The 16,375-nt window shown below is 45.8% G+C and overlaps 1 protein-coding gene across 1 annotated transcript in view; it reads right to left on the minus strand.

Moving 5' to 3' along the window:
* FSTL4 (follistatin like 4) overlaps positions 1-16,375 on the minus strand; it is a 381,100-nt gene that overhangs the window by 173,571 nt on the left and 191,154 nt on the right. The gene's annotated exons all lie outside the window — the stretch shown is intronic.

Consider the following 16,375-nt stretch of genomic DNA (forward strand, 5'->3'; position numbering starts at 1 on the left):
CTGTCTCTCTCATTCTCTCTGTCTCAAATAAATAAATAAAATCTTTAAAAAAAAATAGCAGAAAATGCAGAAGAGGAAAGGGAGGTACATAGGAATACTGTTTCTGTATCTTACTGGAATTTAGTATGAGTCTGAAGTAGATTCAGATAAATTACGATATACAGTTAGCCCTACAGCAACCACTAAGAAAATAAATACAGAAAAATAGTATCATTTCATTAAAGAACTTAAGATATTACACTAGAATATTTATTTAAGGCAAAAGAAAGCAATAAAGGAGGAACAGAGGAACAAAATGACGTAAGACATATAGAAAACAAAATAAAATGTCAGATGTAAACCCAACTACATCAATGATAATATTACATATAGTGGATTAAGCAATGCAATCAAAAGGCAGAGATTGTTAGAATGTATAAAAAAATACAAGATCCAAATATATGCTGCATATTGGAGACATACTTGAGAATAAAATATACAGACAGGTTGAAAGAAAAAGGGAGGAAAAAGAAACTATAAAAAAGCCAACATGGCTACACTAATATCAGACAAAATAAACTTTAAAACAAGAAGATGTTACTAGAGGTAAAGAGGAAAATTTTATAATGATAAAGGGATCAATTCATCTGGAAGATTTAATAGTTATTAACATATGCACCTAACAATAGAGCCCCCAAATACAAGAAGCAAAAACTGATGGAATTGAAGGGAGAATTCAACAATAATAGTTGGCAGCTTCAATACGCACTTTTAATAATGGAAAGAACCATGAGGCAAAAGACATACAAAGAAACAGAACACTTGGACAACACTGTAAACCAATTAGACCCAGTAGAGCTCTAAAAAACATTTGATCCCAAAACAGCAGAATACATATTTTTCTCAAGTGCATATGGACATTCTAGGATAGACCATATGCTAGACCATAAAAAAGGCTTAATAAATTTAAAAGGACTAAAATAATATGTATTCTCCTACCACAATAGAACGAAATTAGAAATCAATATAAAAAATAAAATTTGGGAAATTCACAGATGCACAAAAATTAAATAACACACTCCTAAATAACCAACAGGTCACAGAAGAAATCATGAGGGAAATTAGAAAATACTTTTGAGATGAATGAAAATGAAGATGCAACATAACAAAATTTGTGGGATGCAGCTAAAGGAGTGCTTACAGGGGAATGACTTTACAGCTGTAAAAGCATAACCTAACCTTCTATCACAACACACTGGAGAAAGCAGAGTAAACTATACATAAAGCAAGAAGTGGAAGGAGATAGTCAAGATCAGAGTAGAAATCAGTGGAAAGGAGAGTAGAAAAACAGAGAAAAATCAACAAAACCAGATGTTGTTTCCTAAAAAACAGTCAACAGAACTGACAAAATGTTTAGCTAGACTGGTAAGGACAAGACAGAAACAAGACAGAAGGCTCAAATTACTAAAAACAGGAATAAAAGAGGGGACATTTGTACTGACTCTGCAGAATAAAAGGGATAATAAGGTAATAATATGAACCCTGTATGCCAACAAATTGGATAACTTTGATGAATTGGATAAATTTGTAGAAAATCACAAACTACTGGAACTGACTTAAGATGAAAGAGAAAATCTACACAAGATATTTAATTAATTATTTAAAAAATTCCCACAAAGCAATGCACAGGAACATCTGGATTCACTGATGATGTTTACCAACATTAAAGAGTCAATACCGGTTCTTTGTAAGCTCATCCACACAACAGAAGAGAAGGAAACACTTTCCAGCTCATTCTGTGAGACCAGTATCACCCTGACGCCCAAACTAGACATCCTAAGAAAATAAAATTGCTGACCAGGATCTCTTATAATTACACATACAAAAAAATCTTCAACAAAGTATTAATAGATCAAGTCCAGCAGCATGTAAGGATTATACACCATGACCACATACACACCCAGGAATTTAACAGTGGTTTAGCATATGAAAACCAATTAATGTAATATACAATATCAGTAGAAAAAGGAACAAAACCACATGATCACCTCAATAGTTGCAGAAAAAGTATTTAATAAAATTTAACACTCCTTTTTGACAAAAACACAAAACAAAGTAGGAATAGAAGGGAACTTTTCAACTGATAAAATACATCTATGGAAAACTCACAGCTAACATCATACTTAATGATGGAAGACTGACTGCTTTCCCCTGAAGTCAGGAACAAGACAAGGATGTCTGCTTTTACCACCATTCTGGAGGTTCTGGCCAGGGCAGTTGGGTCAGAAAATGAAATATAAGGCATCCAGATTAGAAAGAAACAAGTAAAACTCACTCTATTTACACGGGCATTATCCTTATATAGTTAATTCTAAATCATCCAATACAAAAATCTATGTTAGAACTAATAAATGAGTTTGGCAAGGTTGCAGAGTACAAGTTCAATATATAAAATACAATAAAAATTAATTGTATTTTTATACATTGGCAATATTGGCATCCTGAAAATGAAAATATAAAAACAATTCCATTTACAACAGATTCAAAATAGATAAAATATTTAGGGATGAATTTAACCAAAGAAGTGTAAAACTTATACTCCCAAAACTACAAAAAAAATGATGAAAGAAGTGAAAGAAGGCTAAAATAAATGGGAGGTCATGCCATGGTCATGGATTGGAAGACTTAATACTGTTAAGATGGTAACACTTCCCAAAGTGATCTATTTATTCATGCAATACCTATCAGCATCTCACCCGGTTTCTTTGCAGAAATTAACAAGCAGATCCAAAAATCCACATGGAAATATAAAGGACACAGAATAGCCAAACAGTGCTGCAAAAAAACCACAAAGTTGGAGGACTCACATTTCCTGAATTCAAAATGAATTACAATGCTACAGTAATCAAGAAACTGTGGTACCAGCATATGGAGCGACATAGAGATCAATAGAATGGAATTGAGAGTCTAGAAAGGAACCTTTACAAGTATGGTTAATTCATTTTCAACAGGTGTGCTAAAACAATTCAAAGGGGAAGAGCAGTCTTTAAAATACATGGTGCGCGGACAACTGGATACGCACATGTAAAGGTATGACACTGGACCCCCACATCACAACATATGCAAAAATTAATTCACGATGATTTAAGTGAATGTAAGATCTAAATGTAAAGGCTAAAACTATAAGACTCTCAGAAAAAAAAATAGAAGCAATCTTTGTGACCTTGGATTTGGCAAAGCCTTCTTAAGTATGACACCAAAAACACAGGTGACGAGTGAAAAAACAGATACACTGTACTTACAAACCTATTCTTCCATATTCTTCCATCAAAATTAAAACTTTTGTACTTCAAAGGATAACATAAAGTGAAAAAGCAAACCCACAGAATGGGAGAAAATATTTGCAAAGCATTTATATGATAAGAGACGTTTCAGAATATATAATGAGCTCTTACAACTCAGTAAGAAAAAGACAAATTGTCCAATTAAAAAATGGATAAAGGTGACGAATACACAGTTCTCCAAAGAAGACATACAAATGACCAATAATCACACGAAAAGATGCTTAATCAATATCATTATCCACCAAGGAAATGCAAATCAAAACCACATGAGACACCACTTCACATCTGCTTGGATGACTAATTAAAAAGACAGATAATAACAACTGCTGGCAAAGATACGGAGGGACTGTAACCCTCACAGGCTGCTGCTGGGAATGTAAAATGGTACAGCCACTTCGGAAAACAGTCTGGCACCTCCTCCAAAGGTTGAACACAGAGTTAACACGTGACTCAGCAATACCACTCCTATGTAAATACCCAAGAGAAATAACATATATCCACACAAAAACTTGTACACAAATGTTTATAGCAGGAAATTCACAACAGCCCAAAGTGGAAAGGACCCAAATGTCCATCAACTGGTGAATGGATAAAATTTGGTATATCCATGCAAGAATATATTTGGCAATAAATAAGAATGAGGTACTGATATATGCTACAACATGGATGAAACTTGAAAACATTATGATAAGTGAAAGAGGTCAATCACAAAAGACTGCATATTGTCTGAAATGTCCAGAATAGGCAAATCTATGGGAAGAGAAAGTAAATTGGTGTTTGCTAGAGCTATGGGACTGTGGTGGGCGATAGGCAATGAATGAGGAGTTGTCTGTTAATGGGGGCAGGGGTCCTGTTAGGAGGTAATGAAGAAGTTTTAAAATTGTTTATAGAGATGGTGGCACAACTCTTTGGATGTACCAAGACCTTTGAACTGTACACTTTAAATGGGTGAACTGAATGGTATATGAATTATATCTCAGTAAAGCTATTATGTTAAAAAATGTGAAAAGCAACACTGTAAAGTAGAAGATGATGTAGAATAATGTAGGGCTTTGGGAGCAGGGAAGGGTTTTTTTTTTTTTTAAAAGGAGCAAAATCCACTAACCATGAGAGGAAAAAAAATTTTTTTTTGAGATATAATTGCCATAGAATATTGTGTAAGTTTAAGGTGTACAACTTGATGATTTGATATTTATATATTACAACATGAAGGAAACATATGATAAACCCAACTCTACTAAAATTAAGGCCTTCCATCCTTAAAAAGAAACCAAGACAAAGTGAAAAGTTGACTCACCATTGGAAGAATGTTTGTGATAAATGTAATCAACAAAGAATAAGTATCCAGAATACATAAAGAACTCCTACAAATCAATACCAAAAAAAGACAAACAATTGAATAGAAAAATGTGCAAAAGACCTGGGCAGGTACTTCAGAAGAGAGGAAGGAAGTCAAAATGGTCAATAAACCAATGAAACATGCCTTGTCTCACCCAGCAGGAAAATATCAATTAAAACCACGGTAAGCTACCATATCATACTCAACAGACTAGCACAAATGAAAAATGTTTTGCTGTCACAGGTGTTAGTAATGTGAACTGCAGGGACTCTAATACACTGCTGTTTTCTGGGTAAACTGGCCGACAATTTTGGGAAACACTTTGACGATATTGATTAAGGCTAATGCAGCACATAGCCCAGGGACATACTCTAGAGAAACTTCTAGAGCTTCTGCTGCACATGCACAGCAGAAGACATGGAGGAGAATGATTCCAGCGGCATCACTTGGAATGGCCCCACACGGGAACCATGCTGGTTGTCAGCAGTAGAATGGTTATAATACAGTGTATTCACATAAGGGGATTTTCAGCAACACAAACCAAGAAGCTACAGCTATACTCAGTGTGGATGAGTCTTACAGATATGAAGGCAGCAAAGCAAAAAAGAGCATCTACAGCGTGGTTCCGTTTCTATGAAGTTCAAAACCAGGAAAAAGCCAACCGTGTTTCAACACATACTTCGGTGAGGCAACTATAAAGAAAAGCCAGAAGATGATGATGGTGGAAGTCAGAGAAGACAGTGGGTCACCTCGAGGGAGGGGAGGAGGGTGTGCGGGGGCAGGGCAGGAGGGAGGGGAGTTTCTAAAGCACAGCCTGATTCCTAAAACATGTCTCTTCTCTTAATGGTTATCCTTCTAATTGCACAGATACATCTTGTATCCTCTTGTGTCGGTAAGTCATCTTTTATAATAAAAAAAAGAAAAAGATTCTGTTTTCAGCAGGCGGCTCCCCTTCCTTGGAATGTGCTTGTGGGTCCGTACTGCACATGGGCACACCTCTGTGCAGGGCTCGCTGAGACCCGCAGAGTCTGATCTTGGAGGAAGAGGTGAACCTGTGGGAGCGGGCCCGGACTGGGAATGCTTCCATGACACCTGTGTGCATCCTGCTGTAGGTGATGCCGCCATGGGAGCAACAGAGGCGAACCCTGCTCACGGGTGTCTGCTCAGGCCCTTCTCGGGCTGGCAGTCATCAACTGCTTTCTGTTCAGCTGACCCAAGTGACAACCAAGCTTGCTTTCATCCTTCGCTGCTCTCCCTCCCTCTGCTGAGCCAGTGTTTATTGTATTCTTTTTTTTCTTCAAAAATTTTTTAAATTCAATTTAGTTAACATATACTGTATTATTATTAGTTTCAGCGGTAGAATTTAGCTAGTCATCAGTTGCCTATAAAACCCAGTGCTGGGGCACCTGGGTAGCTCAGTGGGTTAAGCGTCTGCCTTCGGCTCAGGTCATGATCCCAGGATCCAGTGATGGAGTCCTGCGTTGGGGTCCCTGCTCAGCGAGGAGCCTGTTTCTCCCTCTACCCTTTCCCCCTACTTGTGCTCTCTCTCTCTCAAATAAATAAATAAAATCTAAAAAAAAGAAACCAAACAACCCAGTGCTCATTACATCACGCGCCCTCCTTAATGCCCATCACCCCAGCTTCCCCATCCTCCCACCCACCTCCCCTCCAGCAACCCTCAGTTTGTTTCCTAGGGTTAAGAGTCTCTCGTGGTTTGCCTTCTTCTCTGTTTTTGTCTTATTTTATTTTTTCCTCCCTTCCCCTATGTTCATCTGTTTTGTTTCTTAAATTACACATATTATATTCTTACCCCACAACAGGCCCAGGCTAGGGCAGTGAGCAAGGCAGGTTTGGTCTCTAGAGTTCACTGCAGGGACAATGCTACCTGCCACCTCCCAAGTCACGGATGACTTTCATGCCAAGGGATGGAGAGGACAACACAGGCTTCTTTACACTCACACTTGTGAAGCCAGGCCCATACCCAGGGCCCAGAGTAGAAACCCTGGAAACCAACGGGAAGTCTTTTAGTCTTGTCTATAAAATGTTAATTTTGTGGATATTCTTAAATACTTGGAGGCTTCAGGATGTAAAATCTGGTCATTAGGAAGCAATTCGTGTATGATTGATGTAACTGCTTTTGTTATGCTAAAAATTTCAAATTGCTCTGATAGAGACTTTCAAAGAACCGCTTCTTTTGGGGCTTCATTATTGGTGTGTGCATTAAGCAGGATACCTGGTGGGCAAAAAGTTCAGTGTAGATACAGTAACCCCCAAGGTCCTGAAACGATATGTAAGGAGACTGTTTTCTTCGGAAGCCCACAGAGAACTGAGTTTTAGCCTTAAACTCAGGAGCTCTTCTGTGGGGTTTTCAGGACTTGCAGGCTCCACAGAAATTTCTCTCAGTACCAGAGAGGGGCCGTGCTGGAGAACGTGTTCTGATGGAAGCGAACGTGTCTGTTTGCAGACGTGGGCTCACGTGCGCTGGAACCCCAGAGAGGAGCACAGCAGGGGTGTCCTCACCCACCAGGGGCCCTTCCCTGTCAGCCACGGTGGTGGAAAGGCGGTGTCGGAGGGTGGATGTGGGTCTGTGGGGGCCGCCGTGCTGAGGGGCTGGGGACCCACGCTGGACGGGGCGTGAGGGGCAAGTCCACCCTCACTGGGGTGTCGGGCATTCGTTACTGCCGCACAACCCTACGGGCCTCTGAGGCCTCGGCCTCCTCACGACGGGGGAGCAGTTCCCACCTACCCACCCGCGAGACCGTTAGTTCTCCTCAGCGCCCACTCCGCCCACTTTAAACTTGAGGCGAGAACACTGAGAAACAGCTCCTTTGTTTGTGAGTTAGTCAGGTAATTCCTGACGCAGACCTGTGACTGAAACATGGGGGAGGGGGACTCCTCCAACACAAGACAAACTTGCGAGCTCAGAGAGTGGACACGGCTCGCACGCCCTTGAGAAGTCCGAGGGGAGGGGTGCCATGCCCTGCCTCGCCCCTGGGGCCCATGTCCAGGGCAGCATGGATGCATACTCACCATGTCAACCAAGTCTCATGTTAGAGAGACTGGTTAGGTCGTTAAAAAGTCAAAACTAGTGGCGTGGGCCACGCAGCAAATACTTGCAGTTCCCTGAGAAACAGGTTGTGTGTCAGCCACTGTTTCAGATATGTGTGGGCACACTGGAGGCAGGCCTCCTGGGGGGGAGTGCAGGGGGGAGGGGAGAGGTTGGGGGTCGGCTTCCCCCACTCCTACCCAGGTTCCTGCTTCAGCTAGATCAGGCCGTGCTGACACATATACTCCTCGGCCCCTTCAGAAACGACCCTTACTGTGGGCCGACCACCTCCTCCCATAGGAGCAAGCCCAGCCCCCGCTGACTCAGCCCTACCCTGGGCTTCCCATGACCCCCAGTCCCAGCCCCTCTTGTGGCCCGCATCCTGTACTCCTTCCTGGCCAGCCCTGGATTCTAGGCCCCCCAGGCTCCTGGGGGGCTTAGCAGACACCGCTGGGATGGGGAGCAGAGCCGCCTTCTCCTGGACCCTGGACAAGGCTTGCCCGGCACAGCCCCTCTTGCCAAAATTCTCCTGGGTCCTCAGATTCCCAGCCTTGCCTTCTGGTTCTGAGGTACCCTGGGGGGAAACCCCAACCACAGAGTCTCGGTAGTGGCAGGACTGGGGAGGGAAAACTGTCTGAAGGGCATGTCCTTTCTGGGGTCAGACAGATACTTGTCAAAAGCAAACCTCGGAAATAAAAGAAATAATAATAATTTAAAAAAAAAAAGCAAACCTCAGTCCCTTTAAATGACAAGCCGGCGCCCACTTCCCTGGAAGGTGATTTTCTGCAATTAACTTAAGTCATGGACCTGCCTGTCTGACTGACCAGCGCCCGGGGGCTCTGGGAGAAGACCAGACATCATGTCCCTCGGCGGGGACACTTCAAACATTTGCTCTGTTAATTGGCCTTATTAGGAGGTGGGTCTCCTGCCAGAGCCTTTGTTACCGATTTCCAGGAGGAACTACCCGTCTCCTGTTCTCTTTCCCCCACGCTCCAGTCAACCAAGGCTGCTGATCAAATACTCTGATCCCTGTCTCTCTGAATGGCTGAAAGTGTTTGGTTTCCAGACAAAGGTATCCTAGGAACAGAGCCACCTTAGGATCTGATCAGCAGCCTTTGTAGCCTGCCTCTGTCTCCTGCCATTTGTGCATCTTTCTTGTGTCCCGAGAAATCTGATGTCTTAGTTCTCCTTTGATCTTTCTCCCCTCCAGGTTGCATCTTACATCATTTGAGTGTTTCAGTATAATTTCAAGCAGTTACTGTTTAAACTATGAGGCTGTGGAAGAAAATAACTTTACTGGGCCGACAGCCCTTGGTAGGAAGCCCCTTCTCAGGCTGCTGGGTGAGGCAGGTGGGGATCTCCAGGGTCAAGAGTTACTCCCCCACCCTCCTGTGGAACTCCTGGGTGGGGGGGCTGGTTTGCAACTCAGGGGAGGCAGGTGCAATGACCTCAAGAGCCCCTCCCTCTGCCCCCAACCCCCAGGGCAGGGACACAGCCCAGGCCCCAGCATGAAGGATGCACATTGAAGGGACATGTTAGCACTTCCTTCTGGGTCAGCATCCTGCTCTCTAGCCGGGGTGGCAGTGGGTACCCCCCGGCAAAGTGCCAGCACACCCACACGGCTGTTCAGGGCCCAGCCCGGATGAGACACTTGGCTCCTGCAGATCAGAGACCCTCTTGCAGGCCTACCCTGTGATGGGCTGTACCATGGGTTAGACGAGGCCTGGCCAAGGACTGAGCAAGGCATTTAGAACAATCCTGGGGTGAGGAGGTGTCCACTTAGTTGGGCCACAGTGCCCAGATATACAATCAAACATTATTTTGGGTGTTTATGTGATGGTGTTTTGCATACGATTAACATTTAAATTGGTGAACTCTGCATAAAGCAGATTGCCTTCCAGGACATGGGGTGGGCCTCATTCAGTCAGTTGAAGGCCTGAAGAGAACAAAAGACCAGCCCTCCCTCGACCAAGACAAACTTCCCAGTAGATGGCCTTCAGACTCCAACAGGAAATTGGCCCCTTCTGGGTCTCTAGGCTGCTGGCCCACCCTTGCAGATTTAGGACTTCCCAGCCTCCGTTACCATGTGAGTTAATTCTTTCTAATAAATCTCTTTACACACACACACACACACACACACACCCTACTGGTCATGTTTCTCTGGAGAACCTTGACTAATACAGTAGGGACAGGAGGCAGGGCTGACTCTGCCAAACCAAAAAGGTTTGAAAGCCGCGTTAGGCAGGAATGGCTGAGGTCTAGAGGCGTAGGCTCTTTAGACAAACTGAACTCCTCTCCCTCCAGATGGCCCACAGGGCCTCAGACCCCCATATCCACAACCGAGGGCAAACCCTAACTTTCCTACCAACCCCACGGCTCTCACTCCTGTGTCTCCACCGCAGTGGCAAAGGCACCCATACTCATCCAGGCCAGGAGCCGGGACGTCCCTCCAACCTCTTTCTCCCTCACCTTCCTCCCAGTCAGTCCCTTGTCTTGTCACATTTACTTTTCCTAAACAGTGCTCAAGTTTGTCCACTCCCCTAAGGCAGCCTTCTGCATCCCTCGGCTACACGCAAGGAATGCCTCCTCGCCAGGCTCCCTGCCTCCAGGTCCCTCCACCACCGGCCATTCCCACTTTGCCAACACTGTGCGGTCTTTCTAAACACCAGCCAGACTGTTTCAAACCCGAGAGTCCTGCCCACAGGAGAGAGCCTGGGCTCCTTAACCTGACTTTTGAGGTCTGGCCCTGGTTCCTTCTCAAACTCAGCTCTTGATGCTTTTCCCCATCTCAAGCTTCATACTGGGGGAAAGCATCGGTTGGCTCGTGACTCCCCATTCTGGATTCACACCCTAACCCTTGGCCTAGAAGGCCCTTTCCCTTCCTCTTTGCCTCACACATTTCTACTTATCATTTATACTCAGCCAGGATGGTACCTCCTCCAGGGGGCCTCCCTGGTTCCTTCCGTAACAGACTCATCACCCTGGTTTACAGGTTTCTCCACTATGAGCTCCCCAAGGGCAGGGGATACATCACACTCGTCCTGAATCCCCAGCCCCTAAACCAAGCTTGGCACACAGGAGGTGCTCAGCAGTATTTCTTGAATCAACAAAAGACTCAGTTGTTAAAATTTACCAAGCCACAAACAGCCCAGATATAGGAATCCCAGGTTTTTCTAATAAATCGTGAAACATAACCTTGACCCACAACATGTGGAGGACAGGACCACCATTTCCCTTGTCCTAGAGTTGTGAATAAACAAGCGGAGTGATGTTTGGGCACACCTTGGTGTTGCTCACGAGGTCCTGTAGGATGTTGCCTCTAGAGGCCCTTTCTCTGATCACACTGGTCTGAGCCCCTTCTCCAGGGCTGCCAGGCTGGGCTGTCCCACTGGCTCCTGGACCCCCAGAACACAACCTGGTCCGTGGGTCAGCCCTAAGCCCATCTGCCTGCCGGCTACGTACTGTTCCCAGCCAATCCCGACCAAGGGGCAGACTGGGTGCTGCTCCGTGTGAGGTCTCCTGCATTTCTGATTTACAAAAATCATCCCATAGACAGAAGGCATGGCACAATGGAAGGAGCAAAGACAACAAAAGAAGAAAGGTTGTGAAAGAACCTCGCTGTTCTTCTGTGGAGGCAAGAGTGGCCATCAGCAAAGCAACAATCAGCTGCACGTGCAACAAAGTTGCCTTCAGAACAGAGCTGCAAACACAGACACAGTCTGCCAGGTTGTTGAACAGAGATCACTGAGTGCTTTCAAAATTAGGTGATTTCCAAGGCTTGTTTTCTTTTATTAACTATAAAAATAATTATACATACAAGAGAGGTAGCAGAGTGAGAGGAACTAAGAGCACATTTTAAATAAGACAGGAGTGAGTCTGAGTGACAGCTCTCTCCTCCTTGGTCTTGGGCAAGTCACAAAACCTCTCTGACCTCAGTGTCCACCTCTGCCGAGTTGGGACAGTAACAGTCCTTATCCCGAAGGGCTATTGTACGACTGAATGGGATGAAGAGTACAGTACCCAGCACTGGGCCTGGCATGGAGCATGGGCTTTCTACAGGAGTTGTTACCCTGCCCTCTGTTCTCATCTGATCTCCGGTCTCCTAAAAAGCGTGAGATGCGTAACATCACAATAAACGCCGCAAATATTGAATTATATTCGGAGCCAACTGAGTCCCCATGGAGCTGTACCCAAAGGAAGCCTGGAGGTGCCTCTGCTTGGGGTTATTTCTTCCCCAACCTTCTAGACGGGCATGTGCAAGGATGCGTCTGGTTTCCTCTTCACTGTTTCTCTAAATTAGCGTGCGTGCATTTCCCAGCACTGGGCTTTGTCTGCCTTTTCCAGAGATCCCTCTCTTCATTAGGTCTTCCTGATACCCACACCTGTGTGCCCTGAGATCCAGAAGACTTTTTAAAATGGAACGTTTGTTCTTTAAAAATTGTTAGGAGTGTTTATTGAGACAAGCTGGGCATGTAAATAAGGTCTTCGTGCTGCTAAAATACGGTGGGGGACGGAGCGGGGACCCGGGCGAGAAGGAAGAGAGGCTGAGGTGGAGACACAGGGAGGAGCAACCCGGAAGAGTGGCAGTCTCCCTTCCTCTGCTGCGGAAGCCGCCTGTCCCCGCTTGTCCCCGCCTGTCCCCTGGCAGGGAGCAGACACTCCCTTTGTCTGCAATGTGCGCACGGTGGCAGTCACGTCACCCAGCCACATGGTGCAGGTCCCTGGGGTCGAAAGACTGGACGTGTGTGAACAGGATGCACGTCATTAAAATAACTGGCTGTGACAATCTTGATGTCCGTGGGAAAGTGACATTCTACCCATTTCCTTTTAGGGGAAGATCACTTGTAGGCAGGTGTTGTCTGATAAGCTGCCGGTGGCCACAGCTGGTAGCCTTGAGGCTGCATTACTTCCAGCCACTGCTGCCCTCCCCCACACTTGTTGGTCAAGTCCTGTGCATTCTGCCAGGGTCACATGGAGCCCTTGTCCCCCAGGAGAGGCCCTTCTCCCCGCTGGAGGGGCCACTGGCACACAGAGACAGAGGAAGTCAGGCTCCAGTTCTCATTTAGCAGCTCAGTAACTGGGCAACTTATTTTGACATGAGTTAATGCCCATAAAGCATCCAGTAGAGGCTAGGACCCTGGCAGATGCTCCATGAACGGTGGCCATCGTCATGGTGACCCCACCTTTTCTCCTGTGCATGGCCACTTCCATGGTGGCCCTGGCTGGCCTAGGGGTCTCATCTCTACCTCCACCTCCCAGGAGGATAGGCTTTCTGCTTTCTTGGCTTTTTTTCTGGCAACACAGCTCAGCGCTTACTCACTCCTTGCTTGTGGATCAACCACCTATCTCGATTAGAACATGAGAATCAACAGTCCAGGCCACATCGCTGGTGTGCTGACGTGTGCCCTTAGGAAGGGCATCATTGCTCTAGGAAGACACCCTACAGCACCCTGGAGTTCTACTTCCGTTACAGCCCAGGCAAGCTTCCTGGAAGGGGGAGCATACTCTAGCCACCGTGATGAAGCCACGGAGGCCCAACCTTAGGGTAGGTCACCTCACTCAAGGACTGATCCTACTCGTGGTCTCTGGAAACACCAGCAAAGGCAGGAGTGAAGCCTCCCAGTGTGGCAGGGAACAGCCTGGGATACTTGTTTGGGGCCAGCATTGGGTTCATTCTGGGCAAGAAGGATGGAGTTAATAGAAAATTGCCTAGCTTAATGGATGCATGCTTTTTAACACACTAAGTCAAGAATTATGCAGGATCTGTTGAAATCCCCACAAGGGAGTCAAAGAAATCAGCTGCATTTATCTTCTTCATTTACTCTTTGCCATTTTGGGGTAACCATGTTTAAAAACAATCATTTAGACAACCGGTAGAGGCTAGGACCCTGGCAGATGCTCCATGAACGGTGGCCATCGTCATGGTGACCCCACCCTTTTCTTCTGTGCATGGCCACCTCCATGGAAGGAATCCCTCACTCTCCTCTTGGCTGTAAGTACCGTGATATTCCTCTTTCCCAAATTTGATGTGTCCCTAGATTGGTGGGGGTTCATCTTTCGGTATCTTTTTTTCCCAGCCAAGAATACATGGGTGGTCTGTTATCTGAGCCCCTGCCCATCAGAGAATCCTTTCTGTTGTTTCCACACAGGGATCATCATCTGAGGAGTGCAGAATTACCACTTCAAAACTCTATAGATGGTCTTCACTGCCTTCTTGCTTCTTAATGTTGCAGAAAAGCCTAAGACCAGTGGGTTTTCTTTTTTCCTTTATAGAAGACCAGGTTTTTCTCTCTGCCTGATCACTTCAAATATATTTGAAAAAATTTTTTTGAAATTCTGAAATTTTAGCAGTTACATTTGGACTTATTTTAGGAATCTTTCAGCTCAGGGCAATTTAAGAAACAATCTTTCTTCACTTACTGTGTCCCTTTGATTTGCTCTGGGGTCTTTAAGATGACTGATGGCCAAGAGCTAAACTTTCATCCCTGTCCTATCTATCTATCATCTTCTTGCACATTATTATTATTATTCTTTACCTTTTTCTTCCCTTTTTTCCTATGTATTCTGGGAGAGGTTTTCAAGTTTGTTCTCCCTGCGGGGGAGTGGTTGTTTGATTTCTGCATTGTTAATCTTGCCCTTCACTGCTTGAGACACAGAAGGCACTTTGGCGACACTATTCTAGATTCCATAAAGTCTTGCCTTACCTCCTCCAGCTTCCATTTCATTTTTGGCTGTGGCTCAGCCAATTTATAATCCCATTTTCCATCTCATCTCAGGGTGCATGTTTTCTTGAATTGAGAGCAGAACACAGTTGCTGTCTACCAGGCTTCTGCTCCGGGTCATAATTTCCCCCTTTCTCTGTCTCCCGAGTGAGCTATTTCTCCTCTCCTGTGTGGCAGAAGCCAACTTCTCTTTAATTCTCATTCAGGCCGGTCTGTCCAGCTTTACCTCCGTTTGTCCCAGCCCTGGCAAGACTGTCCAGATTGTTCATGGCCACTGCCCCAAAATGTCATCCCTGGGGGGCTGGGGGGTGGTAGTTATAGCTTCCCTGTAACCAGCACTTGCAGCTAAACAGTTGAGAGATGCCCTTGAAAGTCTGGACTTTTGGGTGGAAAGGAGAACTAACAAACTCACTCTGTACCTAACGGGGACGATGTGTTGCTGATCCTCCCTGCTACTGTGTCCACTACATCCGGGGTCCCTGGATGGCCCCTTTCAACCCTTTTCCTCACTATTCTTCCTTCTGCAGCTTTGCACAGATTTCTTCCTCACTCTCCTTTTCCTGACCACCCTCCCGCAAAACAGGAAAGATCCGGCTACCAGATGCACCATACCCTCCCTCATGTGTCTCTCATCTAGAGTTCCTGAAACCACCGAATAGGCTTGGAAGGGGAGAATTTAAAAATCTCAGCTACAAAGGCCCACACCGAGCTGGGGATCAAAGAAGTTCTCTGGAGAACCCCCACAAGAAAGACCTTGGGTTTGTTATATTTCAATGGAAATATAAATTAATTGGTGAGCCACACAACATGGAGGGGGAGGGAGGAGTCAGAGGTGGGAGGCAGGGAGAGATGGAGAGAGAGAGGGAGGGAGAGAACGAGGTCTGGGGGGAGACGTCACAGAACTCAGTCCGGCAGAATGAGTGGGGCGCACCTGAGCTCACAGAGGTGCTTGCTGGACCTCTGAGGGCCAGGCCTGCAGATCACACCCCTGCAATCAAAAGGGGCGGGGATGGACTAAAAGACAAGGAGAAGAGGATACAGAAGTTCCTGAAGGAAGACAGGTCAACAGATGGGCCTGCCAGGTCCCTAGATGTACCCTTCCTTCAGCTACAAAGAGAAATGCACCACTCAGATCCCTTGCTTCTAATAAGTGGGCAGAATTCATTGTGTCTGATGATTTTAATTTCCTGGCAGGAAAGCAATTTTACTAGTTTCATTTAGAGGAGATTTTCCAAAGTAGTTTCACTCCGATTACCTTCATTAATGAGTGATCAGAATGCATCAAAGCAGAAGTGAACACAAGAAGAAGAAAGGCAGAGGACAGGACTTGCCAGGACAAGGGCCCCCAACTCTGAGGTCATTGTGAAGCTCCGTGTGCCCTCATTAGCTTCCCTCATTAGTGTTCTAGACATGGCTCTCCCACAGCACCTGGCAAAGGGCGGGGTGCTGGTTCACTCCCGATAGGAACCATGGGCGGTTCCCCAGGCCCCAGGATGTTGCAGAGGGCTGGGCCGCAGGTTTCCCTAGCTCTGTCTCCTGGCTCTCCCGGCTGAGCACTCAACTCCACAGGCCCCGTGTTGGATCATTTGGTGTGGGCATGCACTCGGTGAGCCCGCTCTGGGATGTTTAGCCACGCACGTGCTCTCTGCTGATGGAGATGAGCAGTCATCTCCCTCTCCCTGGGTCACTGTGCGCATCTGCTGCCCAACTCCCTTGGTCTATTTCAGTTAATGTGATGCGATGATAAGCACTCCTCCCTTTCTTTGGAGAAAAAAAAATGGCCCAAATCAGGCCAATGCTTCCCTGTTCAGAAGAGCAGGCAGAGAGTCTGGACATCCATGCCAGCCTCAGGGGCTGAGGGTGAGGCAGGGAGGGTAGAGAGCCCAGAAGAAGCAGACCCCCAAGCTTCTGCTCAGCTCCTGCACCGTCCTCCCTGCCACGGGTC

Source organism: Neomonachus schauinslandi, chromosome 7 (assembly GCF_002201575.2).
Source record: "Neomonachus schauinslandi chromosome 7, ASM220157v2, whole genome shotgun sequence".
NCBI lineage: Eukaryota > Metazoa > Chordata > Mammalia > Carnivora > Phocidae > Neomonachus > Neomonachus schauinslandi.